We start from the raw sequence: 16,760 nt of genomic DNA, 5'->3' as shown, positions 1-16,760 counted from the left end.
TTAGGGTGAGAGGGGAAAGATATAAAAGGGACCTAAGGGGCAACTTTTTCACACAGAGGGTGGGACATGTATGGAATGAACTGCCAGAGGAAGTGGTGGAGGCTGGTACAATTGCAACATTTAAGAGGCATTTGGATGGGTACATTAATAGGAAGGGTTTGGTGGGATATGGGCCGGGTGCTGGCAGGTGGGACTAGATTGGGTTGGGATATCTGGTCGGCATGGACGGGTTGGACTGAAGGGTCTGTTTCCATGCTCTACATCTCTATGACTCTATAACTTGACATTAAACAATGGGTTGAATGGCCTCCTGTGTTGTAAACTTTGAGTTATTTCTGTAAATTAAATTGTGGCTATCTCTCTTTTTATGCTCAAATTGAGGGAAAGCTGTCTAAATATCTGCCCTCCCATCTAACTCAAAGATCCAACCCAAACTTTGGGTTTGCTATGTAGATGACGCCTTTGTGATCACAAAATGGAAAAAATTAGAGGAAGCATACAATACCCTCAATAATATCCTGACAGGCATAAAATTCACAAAAGTGGAGGAGAACAACAACAGACTCCCAATCCTCGATATGACAGTTGAACGTACAGTTAACAGAGAGCTTCAAACCAGCATCTACAGAAAAAAACAACAAACACAGACCAAATACTTAACTTCAGAAGCAATCATCCCAACACCCACAAATGGAGCTACATCATGGCATTGTTTCAATGAGCTACATCACACTGCAGCATCTCCAGCATTTTCAAGAAAAATTGGTACCCAATAAACAATCCATCGATTACTCAGAAACAAATCCAAATAAGCAGACACAACGCAACCAAAAACTGTGGCCACATTACCTGGCATCAAAGACATATCAGAAATGAGTTCCAGACTATTCAGACCCCTTGGCATCATGATAGCCCACAAATCTACCAACATACTTATACATTGATTAATGAACCTAAAGGATCTTTTGGATTTTACCAGCAAAACTAACATCATTTACAAGACACCATGCAAGAACAGTAAAAAACATTACATCGGACAAACTATCAGGAAGCTTGCTACCAGGCTACATGAACACCAATTGGCCACCAAAAGACACAAGCCACTATCACTCGTTTCCATACATACAGACAAAGAAGGACCCCACTTTGACTGAAACAACACACACATCCTAGGATAGGTGAAACAAAGACACGCATGAGAATTCTTAGAGGCATGGCAATCTAATCAGAGCTCGGTCAATAAAGGACCGGAAATTACATCACCCACCTTAAGAAACCAAGACCTATTAATAGAGAGGCGGGGCATACCACCAGCGCTTCACTGGAGACTCTCACTGATGATGTTTCCTAGTATGGTGATGAAACATCTGAAAACAAACTTTCAAGCTCAGCAAGCTAACTTACATACTTATCATCAACCTGAGCTACAAATCTTCTAAAAAATCGCTAAGGTGTCTAAATGTCACAAGGCCATTTCTTGATCATGGAGCTTGTTGTAGATATTTTTAATCAACTTTTTCCAAGACATTATGAAACACCTCTGAGCAGATGAGAACTTGAAACCAGAAGTAGGGACATTAGAAGGGTGCCATAAGAGCTCTTTTAAACCAACTCTTAGATATTATCTAGTCAACCTGTTCAAATATATTATTACACAACACTGGAGTGGATGGGATATGAAATGAGCCCTCCTGGCTCAGAGTGAAAGATGCTATCAATGTGACACAATAGTCTTGGAACTTGTGGGGAATTAATTAATTGAAAAGTAAATACATTTTGAACTCAGGCCTCAATTATTCTCCGCGGTCTACGTTTACTTCAAACTGATCAGGCAATTGTTAACTTGTTTTTGTTAAATCTCATTTGTATTAGGTTTTGGACAATTTACAAGAAAATCATGGTGTCATCTATCTCCAGTGTTAATTTCTTTTGTCACAACGTGTCTCCTCAAAATATTTTTCTGAAGCTCTTTTGAACATCAAACAATATTTTGATACTTGGAGACATAAACCAACAGTTAGGTTGCTGTACTCAAAACAGCTGGATTGTATAGTTTAAAAACATTACATGTATCTCTGGTTATATAAGTTGTTACAATCCCCAAAAAGGCCAATAGCTTTTGGAAGAATAAATCTATACTTGCAGCAGAAAGGACAACACACCAACATTTTATGTTTCAAGACTTTAATGTAATAGCACTGTAGATTAAACATTTTTCTTTAGGCCACTTTGTCCGTTAAGTAGACATTATCTTTTACTGAACCAATTCCAAAGTAATTTTTGGGTTCCTTATCTCCCTTCTCCAAACTAGCAACTTTTAACCCAGGTCTGATTTCCATTTTTTTTCTGGAAATTAACCTATTAACATTACTTAAGTGAATCTTGGAACCTTTTGAATTTGGTCTTTGCAATCTGTGCGCAACCATGTTCCTTTATGACCAAGATGTTTGGGTGAGGGATGAAAATAAGTGGAAAATTCTTAAATAGAAATTTGGATTGAGAGGGAGCATAGGCTGCTAAAAGCTTTCAACAGCTGGTAAAAACACAGTTACTGTTATTATGATTATTAACAATATTAAACAGCCTTCCTTAGGGGTTAACTATACCATTTGTTTGCAGTAAATTACTAGGTGAGACTGGTCACTTGAGAGAAATCTGACCTGCTTTGCTGTGAAGGTTGCAATTGTACAGCGATTGATGAATTCTCCAACTGTAACTTGTTGCACATTTTACAGATTTTAGTCCACAGCAAGGCGTAAACTTCAGAAATAGATTTCAAATTAAGGCCCGTGTCTCAACAATGTTTCATTATTTATTTTTCTGCATATGATTTCTTAAATTCCTTTGGTTATCAATATGTTATGGTGAAATATAACAGTTGACATTTTAGCTCACTTCTCAATGACTTTAATAAGATTCTATTGATGCTAGAAACCATTAGTAACTTACTCAATGAGCTATATTTTGGTGAAAAAAGGCAAGTTAATTTTAAATAGACAAAATTTATGTATGTGAAGAAATTTGGAATTTTACTTCTGTGAACTGGAACCACTCAGTGCCCATGTTATAATTATTTGTTATCAAGGGACTAAACATGGTTCGTTTTTCAGCAAAGTCTATAATTGTATTTCATGCAACATTAACATTTACAATAAATAATTACATATTTTATGATATATTTAGCAATTTTAAAATGTACATCATATAGCAGCTTAATTACCTGTTCTATTCTTAAACAATGTAAATGATCTATTTTCTAAAATAAAATTTATTTTTGGAAAAGCATTCTTTTGTAACAATATTAGGTTATGGTTTTAATGAAAGGTCATTAGCCTGAAATATTCTGTTTTTCTCTTCACAGATGGTGCCTGATCTGCTCAATATTTCCAGTATTTTCTGCTTTTTGTTGCAAATTTCCAGCATCCACAGTATTTTGATTTTGTAAGGTTGGATCAATGCTGGTGGTGGACATAAATTTCCACCTTACGATCATTGGATTATTTTGCTGTTACAGTAGATGCTGGTTAAAATATACTGCTCTTAAAAATAAAATGATTTCAGATCCTAACCACTTGCTATGTAAAAAACTTTCCCTCATGTTGTCAAAATGAATAAATTCACATTTCCCTGCATAGCGTTCCATCTGCCTCCTTATTGCTCACTCCTTATAACATGTCTATATCTCTTTATAGGCTCTTTGTACTTTTTTCACAGTCCTTCTCTCCTGATTAGCTTGGTATTGAGCAAATGTGGGACATTACTTTTGGATCCTCCATCTTAGTCATTCATATAGACTGCCTGTGTTTCAACTATTTGCAATGATCTTTAATGGAACCACACTAATTGCAACCTGCTAACTTGAAAATACCGTATTTATTCCTACTGTCTATTTTCTGTCCATTAAAAGTTCTGTGTCCATGCTAATGGAAGGAAGCAGAGAGTGTGTGATTGTCGAAGCCTGTGTCCAGTGGCATACTGGAAATACAAAGAAATGGTGACACCTTGGTCTGTATGATTCTTGTAGACAAAAGGAGAAAAGATGGTTAAGAATTTATTTGGGATACTTGCCCTTATTAGTTTTGAATACAAGAGTAAGGAGATTATGATGTGGCTGCTCAGGACATTCGTTTAGCCACAACTGAAGTATTGTTTGCAGTTCTGGTTGCCACTCTAAGGGAAAGGTCTGATTGGACTAGACAGGATGCAGAGGAGATTCGTCACAATCTTGCCTGGGTTGGAGCAATTCAACTAGTAAGAATCTCTGGATAGGCAGGACTTGTTTACCCTGGAGCAGAGAAAGCTGAGGGGGTTTGTATTGAGGTGTCAATATTTATGAGTTATAGAGTAGATAGGAAGAGACGTTTCCCTTTATTAAAGGGCTCAATAATAGAGGGCACTCAGAGCATTATGTGTATGGAGAACACACTGCTGAAGAGGATGGTAGGGGTGGGAACAGTCAATACATTTAGGAACTATTGAGATGAGCATTGAAATGCCACAGCAGACAAAAATGAAATAGCGAATGGGTCAAATGCTTTCAAATTGGAAGAGACTAGGTGGATATTTACTGACTGCTGTGGACATCATGGGCCAAAGGGTCTTTTTCCTTGTTGTGAAAACTGTATGACTCTCTATAGCTCTAATATATTATTCCTAATCCCCTAAAGCCTTAACTTGTGTAATAACATTTTATGAGACACCTTGTCGCTTGCATTTTGGAAATCTACTGGTTCTCCTTCATCAATCCTTATAGATCACTTAATAACTTTGTCAGAAATTATTTATTTTTCATAAAATCATGTTGATTCTGCCTAATTATATGGCTTCCTATTGTGCTTTGTTATCATCTTACAAATACATTCCAGCATTTACCTGACGACTGATGTTGAGCCCTGTTTTCTCTCTCCCTCCTTTCTTGACTTGTGGTGTTATCACTGATTCTTTACAATCCCCTGTGATCATTCAGAATTGAGGAAAAATCGCAAAACTGCAATGCATGCCTCCATTATCGCTGCACTCTTTTCAAACCTAATGATGCAATCTATTATGTCTGCGGATTTGTCAACTTTTAGTCCCATTTGCTTTCTAATGCTTTTCTTCTCGCGATAGTAGATACTTTTGTCCATTTTTGAGGGACCCTTGAGCTCTTCCCCAGTGAGGCCTGCTCTCCTGTTTGGGCCTGCATCCTCAGGAGTCCAGCCAATCTACATGATTGGACTGCAGATCCTGAAGCATTCAATTAGGAAGCTGCATCTTAGATGATTGCACAATGTGTGCCCTGAAGACCCATGTTGGGTCTCTATACGGAAATTATCAAGACTTTTGAAAATAAAATTATCATTAGAACATTCCTCGAGTTATATTTTGTGGTTAACAAAGCAGTTTTTCATTTACTGAATTGCACGTTTCTTCTTGAACCACATGTGTGAACCTGATGGGAATCTATAACTTAAAAAGAGAAAATCAAGGACCAGACCTCATTTTTATCCTCCACTCCTCTCTCTCCATCCCAGAATCCTTCTCTCCCCGACATCCAGTTCCCCCAAACCATTCCTCATCTCTCTTTCTGCCAGTCACTCCCTTCTCCCCCTTTCCCACTGCCCCCCCTCTCTCTCACCACCCTATTCACCCATTTATGGCTCCCCCATTCCTCTCCTTCCCCTGTAGTTAAAATGTAGTTACCCAATGCCTACTTGTTCAATAAACAGCCAATCACAAGATTTTCTTTAGCAAAAGAAAGAACAGTTATATTATATATTGACCCTGAGAAAAATAATAAAGATGTGATTTCAAGCATATGTTCATGCAAGTACAAAGTTAAAAGGGATCGTCCAATACAATACTAAATAAAAGAATATATAGTTTAAAATTCTTAGGGTGTCCTTTGGTATGTAAGGTTTTAAACTGAGACCAGTTGCTTAGTCGTCTCTTGGATCATTAGCAGCTTTTGCAGATCTCGGTGACTGGATGTTTCTCTGCACCATTGTTGACATCAGATCTTTTGACCTATGAGAAGCAGAAAGGGAGAGAGCTTTCTCTGGTTCTTCAGTCACAAATACACCTACCCTGCTCTATCAATAACAATTTCCAAAAAAAAGAAACAAACTGGTTTGTGTATTTTAATGTCTTGAGTTTTGTTTTGTAGCCTTATAATTGAAGATGACACCTTTCATTTCCAATATGTGAAATTTATCTCACAGACGTAAATTAAAATAGGAGCTGAGGGCTTCTCCAGTCAGACTAGATGGGCTAGTTTTAGAGGCCGACTATTTTAAGTGTCTTTTGCTAAAACAATTATTTTCAGTTCAGATGATCTTGTTTGTGAAATCAATGTGAAATAAAGCTTGACTAATTTGTGTGATCAGTTAATTGTTGTGGCCATTTTAACTTAGTGTTTATACCTTCTTAAAATGATTTTAACGCATGAAAGTTACAGTATTAAAATCAGATGATGGAATTTGAAAATCGATATTGTAAATGTTAGTACTATCTTGACAAAATGTAAGTTTGATCTTGCTTAGGTGCTTTTGTGTTATATTATGAAATCAAGTGTGGACAGCATATACTCCAATTGGAGTCTGGTGCAAACAATGGCTGAAAAGTCTCTTTTCTATTAAATCTTCTGAATTGACTCCCCCTGTTCCTCACAAATATAAAGCAGCTGATGTCAAAAACTAGGGACTGCATTTCAGTAAGCACCTTTATTGCAAGATAGGTATTGGCATTCTTTTAATTTTGCAAGTGTTTTTGGTGCTTAATACTTGCTGTTTAACCTAATATTCAAGTCCAACTATCAAGAGGTAACAATGTTTTGAGCAATATGGGATATGAAATAATTTAAGCACTTCCTTACCATGAATCACTTTCTTTTAATGCCTTTGAAATCTGTGAACACTGCAATCTAGTTGTTTCTGACACCGTGATGTTTTATTTCCTTTTTTGTCAAACATTACTTCATTACCAATGCTGTAATTCAACTATTTCTGTTTTGCTCAAAACGTTTCACAAGAAAAATATCAAAATTGAAAACAACAATATATTATGATTTAACGCTACAAAATCTGAGTTACGATCTCTGTGATAGAACCATAGAACCATAAGCCAGAATGAGCAAATTAACCAAATGACCAACTCCTGCATCAATCCATTGCCAAATGTATTGCTTTGCAGTTTGTTGGATATAACTAGAGAGGTTGCAAAGGGGAAGGCAGCCAAATGTTTCAATTGTTTTGTCCAGATTACCCTCTCGAAAGAATACTCCAGTTTTTTGCAATACGTTAACACTACATTAGTTGCAAATAATAAGTCAAAAATCATTGGCATATAGAGTAGGTGCTGCAGGCTGTCTCCAGTGGCAGGGACCATTGTGACCCACTGATCAACCACCTGGTAGTCCTTGAGTTGTTGACCCACAATGATCCATCTGTTTCAATGGGTCTTTGTTCAACAAGTGAATGGAATCCATTACATCAGTCAAACATAAAGAAAGAAGATGCTACTTCTTCAAATGGCTGTCTGGAGTGTCAGAACCATGTGCATAGGACTAATAGATTGATGTTGAACCTGATAGACTGAAGATTGACCTGGCAATTGCTACAAGAAACCAGATTTGTCGAAAGCTGATCACTGAGAGAAAAGCAATACATATTCATCTTTCCAGCAGAAATGTTCAGAATATGAGCAAGGTGTGAGAACTCCCAATTATCAACAATAAAAGGCTTAAAAATGGTTCAGAATGTGTTTGCTCCAAATCCCTCTCAAATCAAACAGAAGCTGAGTTAACCTCATGAGTACCTACGCTCCAAAGTCAATGGAATACAGAAGAGTGTGCATAGTTAGATACAAAATTGGCTCAGTGACAGGAAATAGAGTGATACAGTTGATGCATGTTTTTGGAAATGGAAATCAATTGCTCCACAGTGTTGATGATAATGTGAGAGGCATATTTGGGGAATTTGAAGACAAAAATTGGACAAGCATTTGATAATGAAGAGATATGATATCAATGGTTTGGTTGAGTGGGTGAAAAGTGGCAAATGGAATTCAATCCAAAGAAGCCAAAGTTATGCATTTGGGGAGAGCAAATACAGCAAGGTAATACAAAATAAATGGGATAGTATTGAAAGGTATAGAGGAATTGAGAGACCATGAAGTGCATGTCCACATATCCTTGAAGCTTGTAGAGTAGGTGGATAAGGTGGTAAAGAAAGCGTATGGGATGCTTTACTTCATTGGGCAAGGTACATAATACATGAGCAGGATGAGTTGCTGGAACTATATAAGGCATTTGTTAGGCTACAGCTTTTTTACAGCTCTAGTCAGCACATTATAGAAAGGAGATAATTGCTGCAGAGAGTACAAAGGAGATTTATAAGAATGTCATTAGGTTTTGAAAATTGCAGCTCTGTGCAAAGATTGGATAGGCTGAGACTTGGTGAAAGAAGGACAGGATTGGCAGCTCAACATTCCAGAGTGTAGAAGTTTCAAGCATGATAGGGAAATGTAAAAGAGATGGGGACATTGCATTATTTATAAAGAAAGCCATCATTATAGTAATGACGAACAATGTCCTAGAGGGGTCTTCAAATGAGGTCATATGGGTAGAGTTTCCAAATAAAAAAAGGGTGATTATTTTCTTGGGGGATTATATTGCAGGCCTCCCAACAGTCAGAGGAGTATAGAAGAGTAGATATGTAGGCAAAACACAGAAAGGTGTGAGAAGAATAAGGTTTTATTTGTAAGGAATTTCAACTCTGCTAAATTAACTGGGATCACCTTAGTGTGAAAGAATTAGAATTTTTAAAGTTTATCCAGGAGAGCTTTTTGTACTGGTATGCAGGTAGTCCTACTATATATGGGGCAGAGCTAAACCTAATCCTAGGGAATGAAGCCAGTCAAATGGTTGAAGTGTCAGTGGGTGAGCATTTTGGGAACAGTGACAATGAATCTGTAACTTTCAGTCATTGTGGAAAGGGATAAGGATAATGCAGAAGTTAAGTGTCTGAACTGGGGGAAGGCCAATTTCAATATCATTAGAAAGGATCTGGCTAACATAGACTGGATGCAGCTCCTTTCAGGTAAATCTACATTTTGAAAGTAGGAGTCTCTTAAAGTTATTGAGAGAAAGTGAGGACTGCAGATGCTGGAGATCAGAGCTGAAAATATGTTGCTGGAAAAGCGCAGCAGGTCAGGCAGCATCCAAGGAACAGGAGAATCGACGTTTCGGGCATGAGCCCTTCTTCAGGAATAGTCTCTTAAAGTTAGTATAGTGAGAATTCAGGATCCTCTAAGAGTGAAGGGCAGTGCATCAAGTCCAAGGAACCATTGATGTCAAAGGATATTAAGAGCTTGATGGAGAAAAATGAAGAAGCATATGTTAGCTACAGCACATTAAAAACACAGAGCGCCCTTCAAAATTATGAAAAGTTTGGGGAGAGCTTAAAAAATTGGGAGGGCAAAGAGGGAGCACACCATATGTTTGGCAAATAGGGTTAAGGAAAACCCCAAGTCAATTTTTAAGTATACTAAGAGTGTAAGAGGATTACCAGGAAAAGAATGGGACCTATTAAGTCACCAAAGGGACAAATTGCATGGAGCCAGAGGATGCTTTGAAGTCATAAATGATTAAATGTCATCTATATTTACACAGGAGAAAGACGTCATAGCCAGGGATTACAGTTAGGATGATGAGGTTCTAGAATATGTTAAGATTAATAAAGAGGAGTTACAGCAAACTTTGTTTTAACCAGCATCTTAGGAACTGGCTCTCTTGATAAAACACTAATTATTATTATTATACAGGTTTACTGTATTATCATGATCTCCACGATGTCGAAGCAGTCAGCTGAGGGTGTGAGTGAGAAGGCACTCTGCTGGTTAGTTTTATTTAAGGCAAAGTTGCATTATTATTTAAGTGATTTATGCTGTAAATAAAGTATAACAGTGATATTTGCATCCCCTGCATTATGTTTCTACTATTATGGAACTCTTGACCAAATGGAATATTTGATCCACTGACCATTTGATCCTGGTCCCATAGTTGCTGGTTAATAAAAGGTTTGCTGTATTAGATGTGTAAACAGGCATAAAGGTTCATATATTTCCAGGACCTGATGAGGTGTATCCCAAGCTGCTAAGGAACGCAAGGGAGAAGATTACTGGCAAAATGGTGTAGATATTTAATACTTTACTGCCCACAAGTGAAGTGCCGGTTAACTGGAGGATAGCTAATGTGGTTCCTTTTTTCAAGAAGGGCAACAGGGATAGGCCAGGCAGTTATCAAGTGGGAGAAAGTGAGGACTGCAGATGCTGGAGATCAGAGCTGAAAATGTGTTGCTGGAAAAGTGCAGCAGGTAAGGCAGCATCCAAGGAGCAGGAGGATCGACGTTTCGGGCATGAGTCCTGAAGAAGGGCTCATGCCTCGATTCTCCTGCTCCTTGGATGCTGCCTGACCTGCTACGCTTTTCCAGCAACACATTTTCAGTTATCAAGCGGTTAGTTTGATGTTAGAGATAGGGAAATTATTGGAAAAAATTCTGAAAGTAGGATAATCAACACTTGGAAAGGTAGGGATTGATCAGGGATGGACAGCACAGATTTGATGGAGTGAAATCCTGTCTGAATAATTTATTGAGTTTATTTTTGAAATGGTAATTAAATATACTGATGACGATTGATACTGTTGATTTGTTTACATGGATTTCAGTAAGGCCTTTGACAAGGTCCCACATGGAAGGCTGGTCCAAAAAGTAAAAACCCAATAGATCCAAAGCAAGTTGGCAAACTGAATCCAAAATTGGTTTACAAATTTTACAAACAAAGTGGAGACAAAGTGTGATGGTGGACAACTGTTTTTGTGAACAGTGCTGGGACCATTGCTGTTTGTTATGAATATTAATGACTTGCATACAAATATAGAAGGTATAATTAGTAAGTTTGCAGATGACATGGAAATTGGTGGTATCGCTGATAGTGAGGAGGATGGTCTCAGGCTACAGTCTGATATGGATCAGCTGGTAAATTGGGCAGAGCAATGACAGATGGAATTAAATCCTGCCTCGAACAATTCTATGTCTGCAGAGGTGAAAGACTAATTCTTCGAAGAGCTTGACAGTACAAGTAGTTCTTCTATAATGTGATGGTTGCATTTTTGTGCAACTATGTGTTACAGAAAAATTACACTTTAGAAACTGCGCTTACAGTGTTGGTGCTTGTAATGGAAAATTATCCATTTCCTGTGAAATTTGAAGACAATGCTTGTTTAAATCAATGCTGTGCTGAGCTTTGTAAATGATACTTTGATGAAGGTTTGCAGTTAGCTTACCTCTGTTTGAAATCTGTAAACATTCACGCCAACCTTGCGATAGTCGAACTCAGCGAAAACTGAATAACTGTTATGTCTAGGACCAGGGGATGAGAGGATAACAACTTGCGTTTCCCAGTCTCTGCCCTTGAGAGTGTGATAAGGAACACTATAAGGCAGGCGTCTGTGTAATTTTTCGGTACTAATTGCATTAAGGCATCTGACTTGGTGTAATGAATCAATCTTGCAAGATTTTTAATAAAGACCCTTGCTTTGCTTTTGCTAATTATTGAGTCAAGTCGATTTAATTTCCACGACAGTAAACTTGGGGGCTCATCCTGGGACCCCACGATTGGGTGAGATTCTGAAGATTCCCAGGAGGTGCAGGCGCCAGCGCCTTGAAGGTCTTTCACTTCATCTCGAATGCTGAATTGGCCCTTTTGCGTGAGAGGACTGGAAATCTGTGGATCGCCATAGCGCCAGGGTTTTGAATCAAATAAGGCCAGGGTAAGAGTCGTGGATTAAGTAATCCTGCATAGAGACACATTCTAAGAGAATAAGTATGGCAGGAAAGGGATTCAGTGATCTCTCGCGTGGTATTAGAGTAAAACCCCAAGGGAAGGGGCTTGCCGTCTCAAGAGTGTTTAGGAGACAGCAAGTTTAAGGCTGGTTTTAGAGGTGGAACCACCACTGGCTGAGTTGGACTCACCTAAGACGTACCGGGTACATGGTTTCTTGGTTTACGAAAACCAAGGCATTGAGGCGGACACGCCCAATGCGAGAGGGGATCTCCGGAGGTAAAAGCAAGTCATAGGGAAAAGATAACGGTACCATGAGAGCGAGAGAGAGAGAGAGAGCTAAACACTTTTGTAGTTACACTAAAAATGGGCTCCGGGAAGAGCAAACAAAGGGAGAGTCTACACAAGACTTGGAATGGCCAACCAAAAATACAATACATGCTAAATAATTACGGCCCGGAGTCTGTAAAGCAGTTAGAATTGTGGATCAAGGAATGTGGTTTTCTGGAGGGAGGAAATTTTAGTAAAAGACAGCTGGAAATATTGAGGTCGAGGTTGGAGGAGAGAGAAGAGAAGAAAAGGAAGGTAAAAATAGAACCTGTGAATTAGAGTGCTTATAACATGTGGAAGGCTGAGGCTGATATCAGAGAAAGGAAATCTCAAGTAAAAGATAGATCAAATACATGTACCAACACCAGCGCACATGTGGATGCGCACAGCAAACAGCCTAACAAAGCTGTACAGTGTCTTAAGTCTGTTTCAGATCCTGACTTTGATGACTGCCCTGCGAGACCTGCAGCCCCCCTACAAGATCCGCCTGGCAAAGGTTCCAAGCCAGCGGCTCCCGCCTCAGGGTCTGCTGAATCACTGGTAGCATCTCGTACCCCCAACAGATCGAAGCAAGAAGGCCAGGAGAAGTGTAACTGGCCAGCTGTAAATGTCCATGCCCGAATAGCCAACCCCCAAGCAGAAGAGAACGGAGACATTAATACTTTTGTTGCAGCGCTGGCAACCACCTGTAGGGAGGCATTCCCAGTGTGAATGGACATGACCAAAATAGCAATGTGTAATCAACAAGAAGATGAGGCAGTGTCCCAGTACCTTATGCGCCTCACTGAAGTCCATAATGCCCATAGTGGACTGAGATCACCCAACGACATAACGGCAGCAGACATCACGCTGTATGAGGCACACCTGAGGAACAGCTTCATCAATGGAATGAAGGACAAAATAGCGAAAAAGGTAAAAGATACATGTTTTATCTGGGACACAGGAAAGCTGAATTTGATAGAATAAAAGCGATCCATGCTGAAAAATTACTTACCCAAGAGAAGGATAAGCAGAAACTAAAGATGGAACAGCAAGCACACAAAGCTCAGCTTACTATGATGCAAATGGTCACCCAGCTGTTGGAGGGAGGTGCTGCAGGAAGAGAGAGAGGCAGAGGTGGAAGTCGCGGAAGAGGAAGAGGTCATGGAAGTGGTCGTGGAAGAGGCACAGACAGAGGTAGATCTGGCAGGTGCTTTGTTTGCGGAGCAATGGACCACTGGGCGAGACAGTGCCTGCATAGACAGCCTCAGTCGGCCATGGAGGCTGGACAGCAGGGTGATTGACAGGGGAAGGCTGAGGTGGAGGTGGGCAGCCCACAAGGTACAGGTAAGCCTCTTTCCTTTATGCTTGGCAATGAAGACTCGCTTATGCTAATCTCTTCTACTAACCTAACGGGCACTGAGACATGTCACACCTCTACGTTGAGCGCTGAGATTGTGAAGTGTGGGGGCAGTATGTCCAATATCACAATGATGCGTATAAGTCAATGCTCACCTCTATGTTATATGTGGAAGGTACATCAGTTACCTTTTTGGTAGATACAGGGGCAACATATTCAGTCCTTACATTAAGCCAGTTTAGACAATCAACGTAAATAAAGATGAGTGAAAGGTTCCTGAACACAGTGGATGCATCAGGAGTCGTGGTACGGGAGAGATTTTCCGCGCCCCTATTGTGTGAAACTACTAACGGGGAAACTTTCCAATTCTCCTTCCTATTATTGGAATTTTGTCCTTTAAATCTGATGGCTCTGGATCTCATAGGGAGACTGGGGCTGGACTTGCTCAGTACTCTGACAGGCTTGCAGGTAATTCAAAGGGAAGATTTACCAGTGCAGACTGTAAAATATGACCCATGACCCCAGATGTATGTCTATGAGTGGCGATTAGGCCAGAGAGCGATAAGTTCAGTGCGCGATTCACTCACCCTGGAAGCAAGCAACCATGTTAATCCTATTAACACCGATTTTCTTGCTGGAGATATGCTGCACTGCACAGCACATAGGCACCGTGACAGCCCTGACGAACCATATGAGAATGAGTGGTTCAGGAGGTTAGTTCGACTTGTTATTGTGCAAATTTTATTGGAGTGATCACAGATGTGCAGTCAGTGTGAACTTATCTAAGGTATTTGTAACAGCAAACAGATCCTATATTTTTGATGTGGAAGGGTCTGCCCCTTATGTGTCACTGGCGAAGGCGTCTGGTGACAGCTGGTAGGATTTGGGACCATGGGTGCTAAAGGCACAAAGAACGAAAGGTTGAGTCTTCAGGGACGATGTGAGTATCTGGTTCAATACAGATATGCAGACATATAAGAAGAAACTAAATTGGCTAACTCAGGCAGATAGGACAGTCCAGGTAACCCCCACTAGCCTTGAAAAGCCTAGGGGGATAGCTTGGCGTTTCCCTAAGATAGAAGTCTCAGACCCAAGATTAAAAATGGTCCCAACTGAGTTGTGGGCAAAGGGCAAACATGATGTGGGGCTCATGCGGGGCTGTGAGCCCATAAGGATAACCCCGAATTCTGAGTATTGTCCTTGCAGAGCACAATACCCATTAAAACCCGAAGCCATAGAAGGAGTTACTCCCGTCTTTGAATCCCTCCTAAAGGCTGGAGTGATAATCCTCTGTGAAAACTCACCGGTGAGAACCCCCATTTTTCCAGTCAAAAAGGCAAACATTCCTGGTGAACCGGAGGAATGGAGGTTTGTTCAGGACCTGCGGGCAGTTAATAGCACTGTTGTCCCGCACACCCCAAATGTTCCCAACCCGTATACTATATTGGCACAAATTCCATTGGACAGTAAATGATTCTCTGTTGTGTATTTAGCAAATGCCTTCTTTAGTGTAACCGGTGCACCCGGATAGTCAATTCTGGTTCGCCTTTTCATTCAAAGGGCAATCATATACCTTCATGCGACTTTGTCAAGGTTATTGTGAGTCCCCCACCACATATAATGAGGCTCTACGCAGGAGTCTGGAGACTCTTGCTCTAACCCCGGGGTCAGTGCTTTTGCAGTATGTAGATGATTGCTTGATAGTGGCACCAACAAAGGAACAGTGTGAGAAGGATACCCTTGCATTGCTCTGCTATCTAGCAAGGGAAGGGCACAAAGCCAGTCTCGCAAAGCTACAGTTTGTACAACAGGTGAAGTTCTTAGGTCACTTAATATCTGAACAAGGGAAGGCCATTGGTCAAGACAGAGTTCAAGCAATCCAGCAAATTCCAAAGCCTCACACAAAGAAACAATTACTATCCTTTTTTGGGCATGTGCTCCTACTGTAGAATGTTTATCCCACATTACGCAACCCTTGAGGCACCCCTCAGTGACATAGCCCATGGCAAAGGGTTGCAGAACCAGAGTCCATTGCAGTGGACCCCAGAGGCCGAGAGTGACTTTGTTGAATTTAAAAAAGCGCTCCAAACTACACCTACGCTGGGGATTCCGAATCCAAACAAGCCTTTTGTACAAACGGTGGATGAGAAGCGTGGCTGCATGACATCTGTGCTGTTGCAGGATCATGGGGGAAGATTGAGGCCGGTAGCTTATTTTTCAGCTAAACTAGACCCCGTAGCGGCAGGATTGCCTAAATGCCTGCGCACCATGGCTGCAGCTGAAAAAGCTGTTGTAGCGTCCAGGGGTATAGTTGGTTACAGTGGATTAACCCTTCTGATCCCACATGCAGTATCCTTACTGCTTTCCGAGTAAAGGACTGCACACATGTCAGCAGCATGTTGGCCCCGATATAATACTGTGCTTCTGGAGATGCCTAACATCACAATAAAACGATGTAACATCCTTAACCCTGCAAGCCTTCTCCCCACAGAAGGAGACGGAGACTCACATGATTGTGTCGCTGTATTTGCAGGATTCACCGCTTCAGAATCCAGATATGGAGTTTTTTGTGGACGGGTCAGCATTCAGGAGCAAGGAGACAGGCCAGAATTGTGTTGGGTATGCTGTAGTGACTACAAACGAGATAGTCAAAGCGGGATCACTCCCTTCTCATCTGTCAGCGCAAGCAGCGGAGCTGATTGCCTTGACTGAGGCCTGTAAATTGGCTGAGGGAAAGACAGTGAATATTTACACCAACAGCAGATATGCTTTTGGGGTTGTATATGAGTTTGGAACCCTGTGGAAACACAGGGGCTTCTTGACCTCCACTGGAAAGACCATCACACACCGTGGCCTGATTTCTGACCTCCTGGAAGTGGTCCTGTTGCCTAAATCAATCGCTGTGTGTGTAAGTGTAAAGCCCACACAAAAAATAATGATTTTATTTCTCAAGGCAATGCATGGGCAGACTCAGCAGCGAAAACAGCAGCCCAGCAGCCAATAAGTAAGCAGATTGACATGTGTATGACAAAAATTTGTACCCCAACAGCAGACGTACAGGAGTTACAGTCACAGGCCACACCGGAAGAAAAACATGAGTGGATGGAAGCAGGTTGCAGTGTGAGGGAAGGAGTATGGTGTGGTCCCAATGGTAAATCCTGTCTACTATGATCATTATTTCCATTCTATGCCAAACTGACACACGGTAAGGACCATGTGTCAAAACGGGGGATATACAACAGTACTTCAGCACACTGGTACACTAAGGGAT

This window comes from Chiloscyllium plagiosum, chromosome 16, assembly GCF_004010195.1.
Source record: "Chiloscyllium plagiosum isolate BGI_BamShark_2017 chromosome 16, ASM401019v2, whole genome shotgun sequence".
Taxonomy (NCBI): Eukaryota; Metazoa; Chordata; class Chondrichthyes; order Orectolobiformes; family Hemiscylliidae; genus Chiloscyllium; species Chiloscyllium plagiosum.
This window is presented reverse-complemented; position numbering follows the sequence as displayed.